Genomic DNA, 21,090 nt, shown 5'->3' on the forward strand with positions numbered 1-21,090 from the left:
TCCGACAGCTTTGAAGAGAAAACAAAGAGGAAGTAAAACAGGACGAGTCACAGTTCAAACACGTCAGGAGGCGTCAAACTGTCAGTTATGTACAAATGAAAACAACATTCAACAAGATCTGAAGTTCAGTTACATGAATGTAAAACACTGAAAGAAGTTTCTGTTTGTAATATTTCCTATCACAGAGATAATGAGCTTTAACTCAGCAGCTGCAGTATGTATATAATAACACAGCTTTGTTAGACGCTGCCTTCTACAAACTGTAAGTACAGAGAAGCAGCAGAGAGAAGAAGTGTTTGTGACACAGGAAATATGTCAGAGTGAACTATTTATTCATCTTTATTTTTACCAGCACAGAAACTAACAGGGCAGCGTGGTGCTGCAGTGGTGAGCACCATCACTTCTCAGACAGAGAGTTCCTGTTTTGTCTTTCTGTGTAGAGGCTCATGGTCCTGGTCTGTGAGCCAGCGTTTGTGTTTGACTTCTGATTCTGGTTTATTTCATGTTCTGAGGTGAAGTTTTGGTTCTGATTGTTGTGTCTCTGTTTGTGTCCCAGGTCTTAGTTTGTTATCTAGCCTCAGGTTTTCTGTCATCATCCCCCTCTGTGTCCCCGTCCTCTTGTGTCCAGTTTTCCTGTGTTAGTATCTCTGTGAAGTCAGTCTTGTCTCCATGTTGATTGGCCTGTTCCCCAGTCGTGTCTCTGTGTTTCTCTCACTCCCTCTGTTCCCTGTATTCAGTCAGTCTGTGTCTCAGTGTGTTTCTGCTGTTTCCTGTTTTACTCTGACAGTCTCTCGTCCTGTGTGCATCTTGTTTAGTTTTGCTTCCCACTTGTGGTCTGTTCCCTCAGTGTTTGTATTCAATAGTCGTGTCCAAATTCATGGGCTGCATCCTCCTGAGGACCCGGCCTTCGCGGTCTATGTGGGCCGGGTCCTCAGAAGGTCGGGTAGGCCGGAAGTAAATGGCTGTGAAATTGGACGGTCTAGCCTTCTGATTAACGTCACCACTGTCTCGGTGGAGTTTAATAAACTCGGCCGTCTGCTCCTTGCTATCTAAAATATAAGAGGACGCTGGCGTAAACTCGACCGTCTCACACTTCTGTTTAATCAGGTTCCTGTTTGACGTTTATTCAGCTGTGTGAAAACCAAAGAGGAACCCAGCAGAGGGCTTAATAAAGTTTTATTTTATCTAATCTAATCTAATAACTTTAATCTCAGCCAAACCGATTTACTCACGAACAAATAAAACACTGAAAAAAGCCAAACAATATCATTTTTAGGTTGTCTAAGTGACTTATATATTACGTTTAACCTGAGTAGCAAAAGTCGGCGGTGATCTGAAAATGATGTGCCGGGAGTTGTGCCGTTCTCGGCGGCTTCAGTGACCCTCGAGCCCTCGGTCAGCTATCGAGCTGGTGGGTAACAGACGTCTCCGAAAACGTCGAAGCACTTTTGCAAATATGTGATGTCTTGATAAACCGAGCAGATATTTGAAGTTTACACAGCTACATTCTCACCTGAAAATATGTTAAAAGTTTATTTTGTGACCCAGAAAGATTAATAAGAATAATTTTAAAACTTAGTAGCGTCCGCCATTGCCGGAAACTGGAGTTTGGCTGGGCCGCGCTATGAATTCTGGGATATGGTGGGCCACGAAGGACACACCCGACCCATCCTTCAAATTCAGGGAAAAGGACGACGCATTCATCGGCTGCGTTTGGAGGAGTTTATGAATTTGGACAGCCTTTGGCGCATCGCTGTGACGTTATCAGTCTACAAATGCGTCCTCGGGAGGATGCAGCCCATGAATTTGGACACGACCATTGTTTGCATTTCCTTGTGTTTCTTGTCACAGTCTCCTTCATTCCCTCCAGCTGTGTGTTCGTCTGTTTAGTATTTCTTGGTTTAGTTATGGTGTTTTTGTAATCAGTAATAAATTGTCTTTAAGTTTGGTTTTTGTCTCCGACTCCCACATTTTATCTGCTATCCTGCCTTGCCTCACACAGCGGTACATGACAGAAGATCTCGAGCACTAAAATAAAGCAGCAGACTCCAACCTACAAGTGGCAGCAAGTAGCAGTTTCCTTTCTAGAGGAAAAGCTGAGGTGGAAGCGTTGGCTCACCCCTGGTAGGAGCACATTTTCAGTAGTACTCACCGGGCTCTAAGGGGTCCTCAAAGACGCCGAGTTCGTCCACCTGCTGCCCCGCCTGCACCTGATCCTCTGCAGCTGAAAGTGGGCATCATCCACCCACATCTGGTTGCTCACTGTTGTTGATCAGCCTCTCCGCTGCCCGCTCATTGGCCTGCCTCCTCACCTGTGAGCTCTTCCACCTCGACAACTATGACCACAGACAGTTTCCTGTCTGGGGCCATCAGAGGCTCAATTATCCGGTTTCCCTTTTTCCTTCACCAAGAAGAAAAAAGTGCAGACTTCCTTCTCATGTGGAGCAACAACCTATCACCAGCTGCCAATCCTCCAGTCTCTTCGGTGCCCGCCAACTCCACCTGGATGATGCCGTTTTGCTCGCTGGAGATTTTACGTGCTGGCTCATCACAGGCTCTTCAGCTGGAATGATGTTGCATCAGCAGCTCCAAACTCTCCTATTTCCTCAGGCCGGAGGAGACGACGCTTCTACTATCGTCCCTCTGTGAGTAAAACTGTCGATTAGACTCTGCTCTTTGTTCCCACCTGTGGTCTGTTCCCTTATTGTTTGTATTCATTGTCTGCATTCCCTTGCGTTGTTTGTTGTTGGGTCTAAACATACGACCCTGCTGGAATCAGACCACGAGAGACTGCAAACAGAACACAAGAGCCACTCGTACGGTTCACTTGCAAGGGGAGATTGCCTCCCAGAACTGACACAAGCTCGCCTGTAGCCAACTCCAAACTCCAAACTCCAAACTCCCCACCATTGTTTTTGTTTTTGTTTTTTTTACTTTTCTGCTCTCTGGTTTTCATTTTAGTTCTGGGTAAATATCTTCTTACTGACTGATGTTAGTGGGCAGGCAGAGAAACATTTAAGGAAACACACACTTTAGCTTCATGAAAATTTCAGCTGTTTTCCTAATTAGAGATGTTTAAACATCCAATGTTTACACAAATGAAACCACTGAGGGGAAAATCTGAATATAAGGCAGAAAATAAATACATTTTATTTGCTCAACAAAAGCTTCTGCTTCCTGCTCCACCTTTATCTGTTCAAATGATGACTCAACCAAGATACTGTTTTCACTGTTCGACTCTTCTTTCAGGTCAACAGATCTTTTACTTGCTCACTTTTACTCATCTTCCTTCTGTGATTCTCTAATGTTATTTTTCATTGAGAAAATTCACAGAATACACCAAGACCTGGTTTCCAATGTTCCCTGTAGCTCTTCCTTTGTGATTCCTCTCCCATCACACTGTTTTCTGCTTTCCAGCTCCCCTCAGTTACTGATATTTCAGATCTCATCTGTAAGTCAAAACCTTCTACTTGTCAGTGAGACCCCATTCCTACAGTTTTGGTTAAGGCCTGTCTGCCCTCTTTGCTTCCCCTCATATCTGCTATCATCTATTCTTCATTTACCACTGGAACTGTTCTTGATACCCTCAAAATTGCTGCCATCACCCCAATATTGAAAAAAAAAATGGTCTAGATCCCAATAATTTTGATCAGTTCCATCCTATTTCCAATCTACCATTCCTTTCAAATATTCTTGAGAAGATAGTTGCCACACAACTCCACTCACATTTAACTAATAATAATCTGTATGAACAGTTCCAGTCTGGTTTTCGTCCCTCCCACAGCACTGAAACAGCACTTATAAAAATAACCAATGATCTTCTTATGGCAGCTGACTGCGGTTTACTTTCCATTCTTATTCTCCTCGATCTGAGCGCTGCTTTCGACACTATTTCTCACTCTGTTCTCCTCAGTAGGCTAGCCTCCATCAGTCTCTCCCATACTCCACTAGCCTGGTTTAAATCATACTTGTCTGATCACACTCAGTTTATTCAACTCAAATCCTTCCTCTGGTCACTGGCGTGCCCCATGGATCTGTCCTCGGGCCCCTTCTTTTCATTATCTACCTTGTTCTGCTTGGACACATTTTACATAAATATAATATTCAGTTTCACTGTTATGCTGATGACACCCAGCTTTATCTGTCCACTAAACCTGATTCTGCTCTCCCCCCATCCTCCCTCACCCTCTGCTTAGCTGAACTAAATTCATGGTTCTCTTCTACTTTTCTTAAACTCAACAATAACAAATCTGAGCTTCTCTTGGTCGGCACTAAATCAACATCATCCAGAACCAACAGTTTCTCTATTACGATCAATAACTTGCCGGTCTCCGTTTCTTCCTGTGTGAAAAGTTTGGGTGTCATCTTTGACAGTACTCTGTCTTTCATTTCACACATTAATAACGTCACTCGGTCTGCTTAATTTCAATTGTGCAACATTAATCGTCTCCGTCCTTTTCTCACCCCACATGCCACTGCCATTCTTGTTCACAGCCTTGTTACTTCTCGGATCGATTACTGTAATTCACTTCTTTTTGGTCTTACTCAAAAATCCATCAATAAGCTTCAACGTGTCCAGAACTCTGCTGCTCGTATTATCATCAGGACCCCTTCTATCCATCACATCATTCCTGTCCTGCAGCAGCTTCATTGGCTCCCGGTCAGATATCGCATCAGTGTCAAAATACTTTTGTACACATTTAAGGCTATTCATCATCTCTCTCTGAGGTGGTTCAGATCATCATCCCATCTCTGTGTCTTAGATCTTCTTCTTCTCTTTCTCTCTCTGTCTCCTCCCCCCCCGTCTTGCCACCATGGGGAGCAGGGCTTTCAGCTGCTCTGCTCCTCGACTCTGGACTTCCCGACCTCCTGATTTAAGAAATATCTCTTCCTTCTCTCTCTTTAAGTCTCACTTGTTCAAAATAGTTTATCCCACATAACCTCTCCACTCTGCTATGTTAAATTTGTTTTATGCCTTATGACTTTATGATTGTGTAAACTGCCTGCTTTTCTGCTGCTTTTATTATTCTGCTGTGTACAGTGTCCTTGAGTGTTCTTCAAATAAAATGTGGTAAATTTAAACTGATGATGGTGGTACTCTAATGTTTCCATTACTGCCACCATCAGGCCAAACTTCACTATGATTATAATTATTTAAAGTTGTAGTTATTCTGGGACCACTAATTTTTGTACATTTTGTTTGTACATTTACATATTTTACACTATTTAACCGTTTTTGTCTTTTAAAGAAAAGCAGAACGATGTGCAGCCAGAGTTTATTTCAATATTTAAATCAACACACTGAAGTTACAGGTTGCAGAGATGGTACAGAGAGAGTGGAGCTGCCTGTAGCTGTCTGTGGTGCTGAAGCTTTCAAACATTTCATACCAACACTGTGACCACAGGGGGGCAGCATGGAGCCAGAGAGTGTTAGTGTAGCTCAGGGGTCCCCAATCTCAGTCCATGAGGGCCGGTGTCCCTGCAGGTTTTAGATGTGTCCTTGATCCATCACAGCTGATTTAAATGGATAAATTACCTTCTCAACATGTCTTGAAGTTCTCCAGAGGCCTGGTAATGAGCTAATCATGTGATTCAGGTGTGTTGACCCAGGGTGAGATCTAAAACCTGCAGGGACACCGGCCCTCGTGGACTGAGATTGGGGACCCCTGGTGTACCTGTTCACCCCTATAGTAAGAAACAAGAAGACTGATGAGTAGTGATGGGATTTCCGGCTCTTTTTAGAGAACTGGCTCTTTCGGCTCGGCTCACTAAAAAGAGCCGGCTCTTTCAGCTCCCAACCGGCTCTTCAGGTTGTTTTGTTGCTTTAATTAATTTAGTGTTAACAACAATATAAAATTATGCGCAAAAAGGAATTACTAATGTAAAAACAAACAAACGTGGTTTTACTTATATATGTTTATATAAATGTATACGGTGGCCCCAAGAGACAAAGCACGTACAAACTCCAAAACACATTTCTAGCGTTAACTGACCTTCCAAAGCAGAGCTACCTAGATCACTTAAATTACACAATTGAAAGCATATGTGTATTGTTTGTCTATTTATACACAAGCACTCATATATATTCAAATAATTTAAAAAAAATGTTCATTTACCTGTTACTACCACACACCAAATCCGGTCGTTGATACTTCCTGGCTTGTGTAGCCACTAGGTAACAAAAGCCTAGCATCCTGGAGCACTTCTGTTGTGTATTGTACGAGTTTTGGATTTTTTACGTGCTTCAGGGTTTGTACGTGCTTTGTCTCTAGCAGTTACCGTAAATATACTTTTATTTATTCACTCCACATAAAATGTAATAAATAAATCATATAATACAAAAAACAACTATTCACAGTTCAACTTTTAAGTATTTAAATTTCCAGCTTTTTCCTTTTAAACAAATTTAAAGTGAAACAACACAAAACACTGCAAACCACAACACAATTAAATATAAATTAAAATATGAAAACAAAAAGATGCACATTCTCTGTCATGTTTGTACAGAAAGTACAATTATTTACAATGAACTGTACATGCAACACAGCAGTTTTATGAATATTCAACAAGAACAAGTTTCATTTGGCCCTGGTTTGACAACCACACTGAGGCACATATTCACCAAAACACAGCACACTTTAACAGTCTTATCAAGCAGTGTTGTGTCTTCACCCTCACATGATATGAGTAACTCCTGTCCACAGCCTCCATGACATGGTGATTTTATTGTTGGTCTTCTGTCAGATCTTCATCTATTAGTTTGTTGGGACTAACGCGTTATTAAGTAACGCGTTACAGTAACTACGTTATTATTGTGGTAACGAGCACGGTAACTAGTTATTATGCCAAAATCAGGAACGCGTTACTCGTTACTGGGATTTAGATAGGCTCGTTATTCGTTACTTCGTGTGGTGGATATCGCGGAGCTTCCACAGATTCAGTAACATTAGCAAGTGGTGGAGGCCAGCAGGTGGATGAAGGAAAGGGAGGCAAGAGGAGAGACCCGAAGCAGCCGCCGGTCCGCGTGTCAGGTGAACTGAACTTCAGGTAAGAAGTTATGACCTGCAGTCTATCTGGGTCAGATATAAACCAAGTTTAGGTGGAGTTTATTTTCGTTATGCTGACTTTTTCGTACTGCGTGCTAGCTAGCATGACGGAGTTTCTATACAGCTGGGTGGGTGCTATGTTACTGATGTTGAACTTTATTTTGTTCATACGGTTAATTATTAGAGTTGCCAACCGTCCCCTAAAAAACAGAATCGTCTCCAGAGAAAATATTACGCGTTTCGTACTGAGGTGAAAAGGAACACAGTTTTTCCCGGACTTCAGCTACAATGAAAAAGACACAAAGCTGAAGCTGCACAGCTGCCTCTTCTTCTCTCATTCTCTCCTCTCCTGTTTCTACTTCAATCATGAAACTGATCAATGATCAGCTGATCAGCTTTTCTCTCTTGTTTATTTATCGCCCACTTTGCGCCAGAAAGATGAAACCAGCGGATGTCACGTTAAACAACAGCAGCACGTTTAAGCTTGATCAGCTGTTGTTAGAATTTATTTAATATTAATTTCTAGTATCAGCTGAGGTTTGCTGGAGCCACAGCTGTAAAACCTGCTGGTCATGATGTCGGTTTGGTTATCTGGTGAGAGGGAAACATGCAGATGAAACCAGGAGATGTCCTTACTGAATCATCAGAGCTGAACAGGTGATGGAGAAACAGGTTTACCTTTTAGGTGACATGAATGAGTTGAAGGGAAGTTATGAACTGTTTCTGAGAGACAAATAACACCAGGATCCTTTTCTAAGTAGCTGACAGCTGGTAACTGTGCAGGGGCGGGTCTAGCAAAGTGTTGCCAGGGGGCCAGGTAGGGCATTAACAGGGAAAGGGGGGGACAAGGAAATACTTTTCTTTATTATTCTCATTTAAAATGTCTCGCTTTAAAAAAATAATTATCTGAGTCTTACAACAAACAGTTGATAGATTGATACATATATACCATCAGAACAGTGTACATCACTGTCACAACAGTGTTTGTTTTCATTCAAAGGCTTTATGATTTTTCCTATAATGGTGGGCCGGTCTCTAGTCAAAATCCCCGGGACGATTTTTTTGTCCCAGTCCAGCTCTGTATGCAGCTCATCTGCAGTCTGGTGTTACCTACATCTTCCTATTCAGAAGGCAGAATTTCTGAGTTCTGAGTACAATCAAAAGCACCACGACTGCAGTTTTTGTGTTGGATGTAAAAAGCAGGCTAGAATCATGGCGGCGGTCAACGATGGTCCAGGCGTGGGATTTCTCTCGTGGAAATGTGCACATTATTTTTTCCTTTCTATTGGTAGGTGGCACAGTGCACTTGTGGCAAGTAAGCTGTGTTGGGGAGTAACGGAATACATGTACCGCCGTTACGTATTCAGAATACAAAATATGAGTAACTGTATTCCGTTACAGTTACCGTTTAAAAAGGTGGTATTCAGAATACAGTTACTTGGTTGAAATAAATGGATTACACGGCGGTACTTTCCTGTTTCATATTGTCGCGGGTCAGAACTGTTTGGGTTTGTTTGACAGCTACGTAATGTTGTTCCAGGCGGCAGCGTTACGGTTGCCATGGTTACAGGGTGACGCGCTCTCTCTGCGTGTTTCCTGGGTGAGAGCGCTTTTTGTTGTTGTTGTTGTGCTAAGCTAAAAGGCAGAATGCTACAGGCATAGCTCTAAAGAATGTAGCCTGATGGGCAGTGTAGTCCGTGCCGCAGCGAGAATGGACTACCATACACGTTATGTGTCTGTGAGCGAGGGAGAGAGAGAAAGGAAAAGTCCGAGCTGTCACGGAGCAAAAACGGGAGCTGGAAGCATGTAAATATAATAATAACCACTGCAGCCAAGAAGAGTGCCTGACGAGCCCATTTGTAAGTAAGCTATTAAGACTCAACTGTACACTGTGTTCGTGTTTTCCTCCGGAAAAAATAAGTTCCGTTGGAGCAGCCTTTCAACGCCTCTCTCTGTCTCTGGCAAGCAAAGTTGACCCAGACAACAAAGTAAAGCTAGTTTTCGGCTACCAGCCCAACACGGAACCCGACGTATTAGCCAGAGGTCCCTTTACTACGGTTCGGAGCCGCGGACCTTCAGTAACAGTAATAAATCACAGCAATAGTACATTCAGGCAGTTGTAAACAGCACGATAATATATTAAGTAATCCAAAGTATTCAGAATACGTTACTCTCATTGAGTAACGTAACGGAATACGTTACAGAATACATTTTGGGGCATGTATTCAGTATTCTGTAATGGAATACATTTTAAAAGTAACCTTCCCAACACTGCAAGTAAGCAAGCTAGAAGACTGGCAAACTTGCTGGGTATCCAGTTACAGAAGCAACACATTAACAAGAGAATTCTGAGTAAAACCAAAGTTACTTTCCCTAGTAACTAGTTACTTTGAAAGTAACGAGTAACTTGAAGTAACTGAGTTACTTTTGATAGAAGTAACTAGTAATGTAACTAAGTTACTAATTTAAAGTAACTTACCCAACACTGTACGGGGCACACCTTCATAATGAAATGCATAATGAAAGCATGTAAGATAAAATTAGTGCATACACATAAGGCGTGGCCCCCCTCCCGTGACATCACGCTCCAAAGCCCTATACCTTTCTAATGTGAAGTTGTTGTCCCTGCCTCTCTTTCTCTCTCTCAGAGGGTGAGAGAAAGAAAAAAAAACCCACGGCTCGTGTCGTTCACTTCAAAGATGCGGCTCTAAGAGCCGTTTCGTTCGCGAACGACACATCACTACTGATGAAGGAAAAAAGCTTCTTCCACTGGTGTAACACACAGGTTTGTATGAAGTCACACTAACTAACCAGCAGTAACCCACATTTGATCAAAGCAGGGGCAGAACTTTAATAACAGGTTATAATGTGTCATCACAGTTGTTGTCAATCCAAACACACTTTCTGATTTTTGCTGTTTATTGTAAAAGAACAACACACTTGTGGTCTGACCTGATGCTGTAGTGCAAAAACAACTATACAAATGTGAGCTCAGTGCAGACTAGATGCTGACTCACTGTACCATCTTGTGGTACAAAGTGGTATTACATGAGGTTACAGGCTGACATTAGCTGCTTAGAGGATGCTAACTTCAGTTCATATATAAATGTGTTGAACATGACGTCAGAGATATTTTCTTCATATTCTGTTGATGTTTTTAGTTTTGAAATATTTTAAAGTGTTTCCAAGTTAAGTGATGAACCTTTAATAAAGCGACACTTAGAGCTCTGAAACTGTTTTCTTTCTTTTACAATTTAAACAATAAGTTACTGAAAAAGTTATTTTATGTGTAATTAAAGTCATCAACACTTAAAGCCTTATATGAAATATTTGTTTTTCAAATCAAAATACAACTTCCATATAAAATGCAAAACTAAATATATACATGACTCACATAACACAATTAACATTTAATGTCTTTCTGTCACTTTCACATATACAGAAGGTATAAAAATGTCCTTTTGATATTCCAGCTGATCAGAATCTTTAAAATTCTTATTAATCAAACATATTTTTTGCTGCACTTTTAGAAACAAGACATTTACTGTAGTTTTAGGACCAACAGACTGATGAAGAAACCAAGTAAACCAAAGTAAAGACAAGCTGCACTTTGACTTTTATTAGAACAATTTGCTGGAACTACAGAGTAATGAAGTACTTCAAGTTTTTGTGTGGATGACTTCCAACCTTACTGTACAGCACAGAGCACAGAGGGACAATATATGTAATCAATATATGATGCAGAATGAACAAGTAACAACTGTGAGCTGAGTCTGAGGCTCATGCAGGACATTTCATAGTGAGGTGTCTTTGGTTGGATTATTCAAACATTTACATCAAAGCACCAAACTCATTTCTCACAGATGAAGGTTTTTGATTCAGGATCATATGACTGTGTCCATCTCCCATCACTGTCACAACAAGCTCCATAGTGTTTAAACTGTCATTCTGCTGTCCAGGTGCCCAGAACCTGTCAGAGAGATCAAATATGATATTAAACTGGACTAAACTCATAAATATTTCTGCTTTTCTTTACATTCAGTTTGTGGGGCTGTTAAAAAACATCTCAACTCATGTATTGCTGATCTAACTTCTAAAGTATGGTTCTGATAACTTTAAGTAATAACTCTGACAGCATTGTAATATAAAAAGCTCACGTTTCTGTCAGCAGTGATCCATCCACCCATTTCCATTCATGTTTCTGAGAATAGCGTTCCAGACCAATCCAGGACTCTCCTCTCATGTTCAGTTCATTGATAAATTCCTGTTTGAGAAGAGACACAAATATTGTCTCCAGTCATAATTCAGCACTTCTGTTGTCGTAACATCATCGTGTGAATCTGTCTGAAGGAAGAATAAATGTGATGAAACTTTTCTTCCATTGTGCAGAAATCAGAAAGAGCCAAAGAATCAATGAAAACATAAACTCTCAATATGGAAACAAAGAATAAATAACCCAACAGAGAAATCCATCAGAGTGGAGACAGGAAGCAGGTCACAGACTGACAGCAGGTCAAAAACACAAGTAACAGATGACTGTCAGCTCCATCAAAGATCACACAGCAGGCCCGGCCCTAACCAATCTGGCGCCCTAGGCAAGATTTTAGGTGGCGCCCCCCTACATCGGCAGTGTAGTGTATGTACTCACAAGAAACCGAATAGCTTTGTCTTTGACCTTTTTTTTTTAAAGAAAGCAAATTCACAATCAGAATAATTAACGAGATAAAAAATATATGAATGAATAAATAAATGAATACAAAAATAAAAATGAATATATGAAATACAATAAATTTTACATACATAAACACAATAAAACGTGTCAACAAGTTGGATAAAATAAATTAAAAATACAATATAAATAAGGCACTGCACAAAACAAGATATTAAATAAACCAGTATGACTTTAACAACTATATTACAAAAAAGGGGATCCTACAGAGTTCTCTAGTTGTGCTTTTTAATACTGCATTAACTAGAATGACTTACAAATTACTGTACACCACCCCTCATCAACCTCACATCACCTGCTACAGCCTTACTCTCCTAGTCTTTCTTGCAGCAAAGTCATCTACAACATCATCATATGACAACTGATTTGAGACCACATGATTTATGCTTATGATGGAAAGTCCACTGAGACGTTCTTGCATCATAGTAGATCTCAGGTAGGTTTTAATGAGTTTGAGCTTAGAGAAGCTTCTTTCAGCAGCAGCCACTGTAACAGGAAGAGTGGCAAAGATTCTCAGAGCAACCCACATGTTGGGGTAAATTTCTGCCAGCTTCTTCTCATGCAGGAAGGTCAAGAGTTCCATGTTTGTCATGTTCTTTGATGGCAATGGTGGGAAATTCTGCATTTCCATTGCAAGTTCTGTGCCATTAATGTCCGGCTGGCTGTCATGGGTCAGAGTAGTACTCAGTGTTTGGCACTGCTGTAGCAGCTCTTCTTTTGTAAGTTGTGGAAATTGAGGAGTACTCCAAACTTGTTGTGCTGCTGAGGTGGAGGCAACAGGAACACCGCTTGATGCTGCTGCAAAACTGGTGGGTTGTGCTGCTGAAGTGGAGGCAACAGGAAGACCGCTTGATGCTGCTGCATCATGGCTGGGTTGTGCTGCTGATGCTGCATCACTGGTGGGTTGTGCTGCTGAAGTGGAGGCAGCAGCGGTAGATGTGGTAGATGGCCCAGGGTGGGATTTAGAAACTTCAACAGTGCATCTGAAGAGAGGAGTATGTGACACCACTGAGTATTAAAGTCTAATAATAAAACATATGATTCCAGGAATAAAATGAAATGATATAATATAAATGAAAACCAAAGAGATATATGTATGATGTTAACTGATATGCAAATTAGATTAGATTCAATTTATTGTCATCATTACAGTGAAATGCTGAATAGCAGAATGCAAAGTAACAGTATAATATCATATGAGGATGTTATGTTATGATTATCTTTGACCGAATCACAGCAGTGCTCATATTAAAAACAGCATTCCTCTCATGTGATATTGCTTAATTAACATTAATGATGTGCACTTTAACAACTAGGGTTACAACTATAATATATACAGGGGTGGAAAAGTGACTATTACCTGCAGGGTAAACGTTAGCTAACCAGAAGGCAATAACAATGTAAACAAAAACACCTGCTTAAAAGATGAATACAAATGAGGAATGGTGGGAAAGGTGGGAGTACTGTAATTACCTAACGTTACATTATTATTTTCCATAACAATTTAGCCCCTCCACAATATTAACTGACGTTAAAACAGTTAACTAGCTATTTATTGATTAGCAATTAGCGAATCATGTAACATTAGCTTAATGCTAAATATTTAGGTTACTATCACATTCAGACAAATAATTTCATGTAGGCTAACGTTACCTACCTCTGTCTTTTTTTCTCGTTTCTCCTCCTCTTCTTTTCTCTTTTTCTTCCCTGGGCAGCTGACAGTTTTGGCCGTTTTGACATCTTGTGTTGATTTTTTGATGTGGTGACGTCCAAAAGGAACCATGATACGGGAAGGAGGGGCGCACCGTGCGGGGAGGGGGGGCGTAATGTTGTAACAAATAATATTTCTATTAAATAAGCTTTACTTTGCATTTTAATTAACGTGGGATTATTTTTGTATTTACAAATAATTGTACCAACTTTTTTTTTTTTTTTTTTTTTCAACATTTGTGGCACTGGCGTGGCGCCCCTGATGGACGGCGCCCTTAGCATTTGCCTATACGGCCTATGCCACGGGCCGGCCCTGATATATGTAATCAATATATGATGCAGAATGAACAAGTAAAACTGTGAGCTGAGTCTGAGGCTCATGCAGGACATTTCATTTCATACTTGTTGTAACTGAACGTCATCACAGACTGCAGATGAAGAGAGTTCAAGCACAGCTGTTCATTCAAAGAAGGATTTCTGCTTTTCTTTACATTCAGTTTTGGGGCTGTTGGAAAATAGCTCAGCTCATGTATTGCTGATCTATCTTCCAAAACATCAATGTTTCACTTCTAAATAATAACTCTGGAATAGAAACAAACTAATGTCTCACGTTTCTGTCAGCGCTGATCCGTCCACCCATTCCCATTTATATCCTCCTGATGTCTGTTTGGCTCTCAGACCAATCCAAGACTCTCCTCTCATGTTCAGTTCATTGATAAATTCCTTTTGAGTAGAGATAAAATATTTGCTCCAGTCATAATTCAGCACTTCTGTTGTTGTAACATCATCTTGTGAATCTGTCTGAAGGAAGAATAAATGTGATGAAACTTTTCTTCCATTGTGCAGAAATCAGAAAGAGCCAAAGAATCAATGAAAACATAAACTCTCAATATGGAAACAAAGAATAAATAACCCAACAGAGAAATCCATCAGAGTGGAGACAGGAAGCAGGTCACAGACTGACAGCAGGTCAAAAACACAAGTAACAGATGACTGTCAGCTCCATCAAAGATCACACAGACATGAACAAACACACCCACCTGTTCCTCTTTGCTGTTTATCATCACCAGATCAGCTCCTTTATCCTGACAGTCTCTCCTGCTCTCAGACCAAGTTTTCCTCTCAGTGGATTTAAAGTAACAGCTGCTTCCAAATCTCCTCCATCGATCAGGACACTTCTCTTAAAGTCAAACACATGTTTTAAAGTCAGATGTAATTTCACTGAGTATCAAACTGAAAAGATCTGTAATGTCCATGTATTATTAATTATAGTTATATTCTCCTTTTCCCCCAATATTATTTAAATTCATTTGAACTCAGCACAAAACATTAATAATTAAAAATGATTCAGTCAGGTGATCAGTTTGTAAATCTGATGTTTATAACATTTGTTTAACATTTCTAACCTACTACTGTGTCCTTCAGATAACTTTCTTCATTATGTAGCTGTTTATATTTTTAGATAATAATCACATCATAACTGATCTGTAGCTGCTGCAACTGACTGTTGTCGGCCTCATACTGACAAACAATTGATGAAACAGTCAAAGAACTATGAAGATGGAATTTTGGTAAACATGTTTTTACTTATTTGTTTTTAAATATTTCTTACCTGAACAGTTGTTGTTTTGGTTCTGCAGCTGCTGTTTTATCGAAGTGACTAAAATATGTGTTTAGAAATTTAACAAGAAACAGAGTGAAAACATCAAATCTACAACCGTAAAACACAACATCATCACAACAATGACTGAAAATCACAATCACACTTTTGTATTCACTGTCTTTGTAATTTACATGTGGATGTTTCTCCTCTGGTGGAAACAGCTAAAAATAATAAACTCTTAAATGTCACTCAGGCAGGAAGTTTTAGTGCGATATCACATATTCATCAGCCAGTCGTTTAAACTCATCTGAAAATTCAAACATGCGATATTAGTTACATATATGCATCTGAGAACACAGCAGGAAACGAAAAAAGAAGACATAAAACTGTTTTCAGCATGAAATGATGTTGGTCTGACTGAAAACAGCTGAAATATTTAAACAGGAATCACAGCAACATCAGAAAATTAAGAAAAGCTCAGTAAGAGATGAAAACAGAAATAATCTTCTTCCTCTGCCTTGTCAAATATATCAATAAGAGTCAGAAACTTGTGCAGCCATTGTTCTTTAACATGTCCTGTGGGTGGAGCTGTTAGAACTACAGGAAGTCTGATGAGCTAAATACGTATCAACTGTGAACAAAAACCACTGACAAGATTCAGAATAATTGTTCTCAGTGTGGAGGAAGAAGGTGTTAGAAATGCAGTCAGAGATGTTATCTTTAGGTTTTTGAAAGAACAGACAAGCTGCCGTGGGAACCAACACTTCCTCATATCAAAGGTGTTTCCATGTGATCAGGTACTTCCTGTATTTGCTGTGGCAGAAGGACACGTTCTGGTTGTGAAGCTGCATGTTTGTTGGCTGCTGGGATTCAGTATCAGTCATACATTCATTTGCAGCCAAGATCCCATCTTTGTACCTCAGACTGCTGCAGACTCACACTGACTGACTGCAGCATCTCATACAGCACACACAGCATAAGTGTCTATGATACAGTAACAGACTGAACTTTGACCTGTTGTTATGACTGTCATCATATTTGTGTCATTTTGTGTAACTGCTGTGTTTTTCTGTCCTTCATGAAAAGCTCTGCATGCTGTGCCTCAGGTGTGACTGAATGAGAGGATGATAACGGGCATGTGCAGGTACTCTGCTGTGATTGGTGCACCAACATGCAGCCTAATGATTACATAAAGAGCCAAGATGGCCGCCGTCTGCAGAGGACTCATTCAGCTTTTCCTTGTTCTTACCTGCCACACCTGTGCAGCTCTCACTGTGTGTTTCCTATGAGGGGCCGTACAAGCCAAAATTCATTCTTTCACTCTCACACACATACATTCTTCTTTCACACACATATATTTTCACTCTCACATACATACATTTTCATTTATGCATTCCTACATTTTGCTCTCATTTACATGCATTCAATATGCATTTAATCTCACAAATAATATATGTATGTAAGCAGAGAATGCATACATGTCAGAAGAAAATATATGTATGTGAATGAAAGAGTATAGTGGAAACGGAAGGAGTTTAATGGAAACGGAAGGCTGGGTGTCTGTACCGCTGTGATTGGCTGAGAAGCACGCGTGGGTCACTTTCAAGTGTCTGACAGCATGGAGGGGGGAGAAGAAACTCGAGTTCTTCAGCAAGCTATCGGGGTGTTAAGAAATATTTTATCATCTCCTGAAACGGTCACATCGTTGTCCTCGTCACTTGATCGAGATGGGACGGGCTCAACTTTTTTTTTTACGTGCGCTCAAATTTTTTTTACGTGCGCTCAGAATAGTGGGACAAAAATAAGGCCATAGGTAACAGGCATCTCCGAAAATGTTAGAGCACTTATGGAAATATGTGATGTCTTGATGAATCAAGCAGATATTTGAAGTTTACACAGCACCATTCTCGCATGAAAATATCTTAAAAGTTTATTTTGTGACCTATGGCGTTATTTTTGTGCCACAAAACCAGCCAATCACAGACTTGGATGCAAAAATATCTGATTGGCTGTTCTGGTCTCCAATCAGCTCGAAATGACGAAATGCAATATCTCAAAATCCATTTCGTCCAAAACTCAAACGAGGCAGTGGCAGAGAAGCACAGAGTGGCGGAGTTTGAAATATTACTCTTTCTGGGTTACTGTGGCGTTATTTTTGTGCCACTATTCTGAGCGCACGTAAAAAAAAAGTTGAGCCCGTCCCATCTCGATCAAGTGACGAGGACAACGATGTGACCGTTTCAGGAGATGATAAAATATTTCTTAACACCCGATAGCTTGCTGAAGAACTCGAGTTTCTTCTCCCCCTCCATGCTGTCAGACACTTGAAAGTGACCCGCGTGCTTCTCAGCCAATCACAGCGGTACAGACACCCAGCCTTCCGTTTCCATTAAACTCCTTCCGTTTCCACTATACTCTTTCATTCACATACATATTTTTTTCTGACATGTATGCATTCTCTGCTTACATACATATATTATTGTGAGATTAAATGCATATTGAATGCATGTAAATGAGAGCAAAATGTAGGAATGCATAAATGAAAATGTATGTATGTGAGAGTGAAAATATATGTGTGAAAGAAGAATGTATGTGTGTGAGAGTGAAAATATATGTATGTGAGAGTGAAAATATATGTATGTGAGAGTGAAAATATATGTATGTGAGAGTGAAAATATATGTATGTGAGAGTGAAAATATATATGTGTGTGAAAGAAGAATGTATGTATGTGAGAGTGAAAATGTATGTGTGTGAGAGTGAAAATATATGTGTGTGAGAGTGAAAATATATGTATGTGAGAGTGAAAATATATGTATGTGAGAGTGAAAATATATGTATGTGAGAGTGAAAATATATGTGTGTGAGAGTGAAAATATATGTGTGTGAGAGTGAAAATGTATGTGTGTGAGAGTGAAAATATATGTGTGTGAGAGTGAAAATATATGTATGTGAGAGTGAAAATATATGTATGTGAGAGTGAAAATATATGTATGTGAGAGTGAAAATATATGTGTGTGAAAGAATAATGTATGTGTGTGAGAGTGAAAGAATGAAAATATATGTATGTGAGAGTGAAAATATATGTGTGTGAAAGAATAATGTATGTGTGTGAGAGTGAAAGAATGAAAATATATGTATGTGAGAGTGAAAATATATGTATGTGAGAGTGAAAATATATGTGTGTGAGAGTGAAAATATATGTATGTGAGAGTGAAAATATATGTGTGTGAGAGTGAAAATATATGTATGTGAGAGTGAAAATATATGTGTGTGAGAGTGAAAATATATGTATGTGAGAGTGAAAATATATGTGTGAGAGTGAAAATATATGTATGTGAGAGTGAAAATATATGTGTGAGAGTGAAAATATATGTATGTGAGAGTGAAAATATATGTGTGAGAGTGAAAATATATGTATGTGAGAGTGAAAAATATGTGTGTGAGAGTGAAAATATATGTATGTGAGAGTGAAAATATATGTGTGTGAGAGTGAAAATATATGTGTGTGAGAGTGAAAATATATGTATGTGAGAGTGAAAATATATGTGTGTGAGAGTGAAAATATATGTGTGTGAGAGAAGAATGTATGTGTGTGAGAGTGAAAGAATGAATTTTGGCTTGTACGGCCCCTCATAGTTTCCTGTTTCACTCTGAAGGAGTTTGTAGGGCTGAGCTGCCTTTGACTGTGAACAGTTTCTCCTGTTTATGTCAGTTTGGGAGGTCAGCTGCTGTCATTTGGTTTGTTTCTTTACTTTCAATTCATTTAAATAATATGTGAGTTGTTTCTTGACTCACTTAAATGTAACACCTGCATTTGAGCTGATCAATAAATACAACACATATTAACAACAACACCCAGCCAAGGGTGTCCCTCACACCAGTGTTATCCTAATGCCAGCAGCAAACAAGGATAGATGGGGAGGGTTGTGTCAGGAAGGGCATCTGGGGTAAAATGTCAAATCAAACATGTAGAAAATCAATAAGATTCCTACACTGATGCTGTTGGTCTGCAGTTTGTGGGTTTAAACTGTGATAGTGAAAGAGGGTGGAGGTGTTTTTGGAGTAAAGGCTAGAATGTGGAGGTGAGTGTAGGTACTTTATAGGGGTGTGGCTGATGTATCCAAGGATGAACAAGGCGGTGGTGAAAATATATTTCAAGGGGAGGATAAGATAAAGGTGACTTATAAGAGTGGATGAAGGTGCAGATATCTTATCTTACAGCATATGGAGAGGATGATGATGATGATCCCAGCTAACATCAGGAGGCACAGCACTCCTAGACCCAGTGTAGCACATCTGAAAGAGCCCTTCTGGACTGGAGGAGGACTCTTAGTCTGTGGTCCTGTTAGAAAACAGTGCAGATGTTGGTTTGTGGTCATTTCCTGTCACTCTGCCTTTAATAGACCTGTGGTTGTGGTTGGATGAGCTCAACTTCACAAAATACTAAAATATATCTGCATTGTGATTAACCCTCAATCAACCAAACTATTTATCCAAAACTTTAACTGACTACAGTGACAGTGGGGTTATTTATGACTTCATATTTTATAGAGGAATACATTTTAATGGTTTTGTGTTTATCATATACACACTGTTTTCTATGAAAGATGTTTTACATTTCATTACTTAATGCATAACATTAGTTTTTTCTTTGAAAAAAGAGCAATAAAGAAGAAACTGTGGCTTGTTAAAGAAGGTCTTGATGCATTCTCAATCATCCAGGTAAGTAAATCTCCAAAAGTTGATTCTGTTCATCTGGACGTAGCGTTTTCAGTGGGAGAAACGTTTCGTCGCTCATCCAAGTGACTTCTTCAGTCTTGAGACTGACTTAGATGAGCTACGTCCAGATGAACCAACTGAATCAACCTTTGGAGATTTGTTAAAGAAGACTTTTTTGTTTTGAAACCACGTTTGCCTGAGGACACAGCGCTCAGAAACAGGCAGATTTGAGTAACAGATCCAAACATTGTCCAAACATCCCTTAAAGCAGCAGTGTTGTCCAAAACCTTCCTCCCTTTGCTGGATTCTCATTAATTGAGCTGAATGTCCTTCAGAATATATTTTAATCTTCCTCTGAGTCTGTTAGCAGATCTTACGACATCAACACTCTGCTAAAGAAGGCCCAGCAGTGGCTGCACTGGGAGTTCTTAACCAGGACCAGAAGCTGCTGCTGGCCTTCCACCGCTCCTCAGTGGAGAGTGTGCTCGCCTCCTCCTGAGTTTTTGCCATCCAGGGTCCACAGCGGAGAACAGGAAGGCTGCTCAGAGGGTGATTGCCCTGCCCACAGGTGACCCCTTGCATGCTGCCCACCACCTGTTTGACCTGCTGCCATCTTGTCAGCACCTCAGGTCAGTCAGGTCCCACACCTCCAGACTCACTAACAGCTTCGTCCCCTGGGCCATTCGGATTGTTAACAATCACTACCCACCCCTGTCGACCAATCTGAGCCATGGTCTGAGTAACTGTGGACTCTATACTCCTCTGCAACCTATTCTCTATTGTACCTGTACAATGACAATGAAGAGCTATTTTATTCTATTTTATATTCTAAAGTGTCCAAATGTGTTTTCTATTCACTGCTATTGGTATAAAAAGTCAATATAAAGAAATTATGTTAAAAAAAGAAAATAAATCAGGTAAAAAGTTTGATTAGAAAAAAAAAACACTTGGAGATGTTTGATGGGCTGCAGTTCATTGGGATTAAAAGCTGACTGTAACAAACTGGAAGTAAACATGTTATTACAGATGACTTACCTCCTCCTTGTGTTTGAATTCCGGTGTAATCAAAGTCTGCACTCTCATAGATACACGTAGTATAGATATCCATCTCCTGACTGAGACGCTGAGCAGGAGTTTAAACTGTACTCTGACCGTTGTGCACTGCTAACTCTGGCAGATACAATGATATCCTGTCCTGACACTGATGTCACTTTTGGCCGGCCTTCTTCCTGCTTTCAGAACGGAAGAAACTTTTCAGAAGTAACAAAGAAACACAAACTCA

The 21,090-nt window shown here is 40.0% G+C and overlaps 1 long non-coding RNA gene across 1 annotated transcript; it reads right to left on the minus strand.

The window, feature by feature from the left end:
* Nucleotides 1-10,990: 10,990 nt before the first annotated feature.
* LOC120435787 lies at nucleotides 10,991-14,655 on the minus strand. The gene is made up of 3 exons (XR_005609910.1): nucleotides 14,526-14,655; nucleotides 11,204-11,310; nucleotides 10,991-11,016 (listed from the first exon to the last, which is right to left on the minus strand). It is a non-coding gene; the product is annotated as an uncharacterized LOC120435787 (long non-coding RNA).
* Between the last annotated feature and the right edge of the window lie 6,435 nt (nucleotides 14,656-21,090).

This window comes from Oreochromis aureus, linkage group 22, assembly GCF_013358895.1.
Source record: "Oreochromis aureus strain Israel breed Guangdong linkage group 22, ZZ_aureus, whole genome shotgun sequence".
NCBI lineage: Eukaryota > Metazoa > Chordata > Actinopteri > Cichliformes > Cichlidae > Oreochromis > Oreochromis aureus.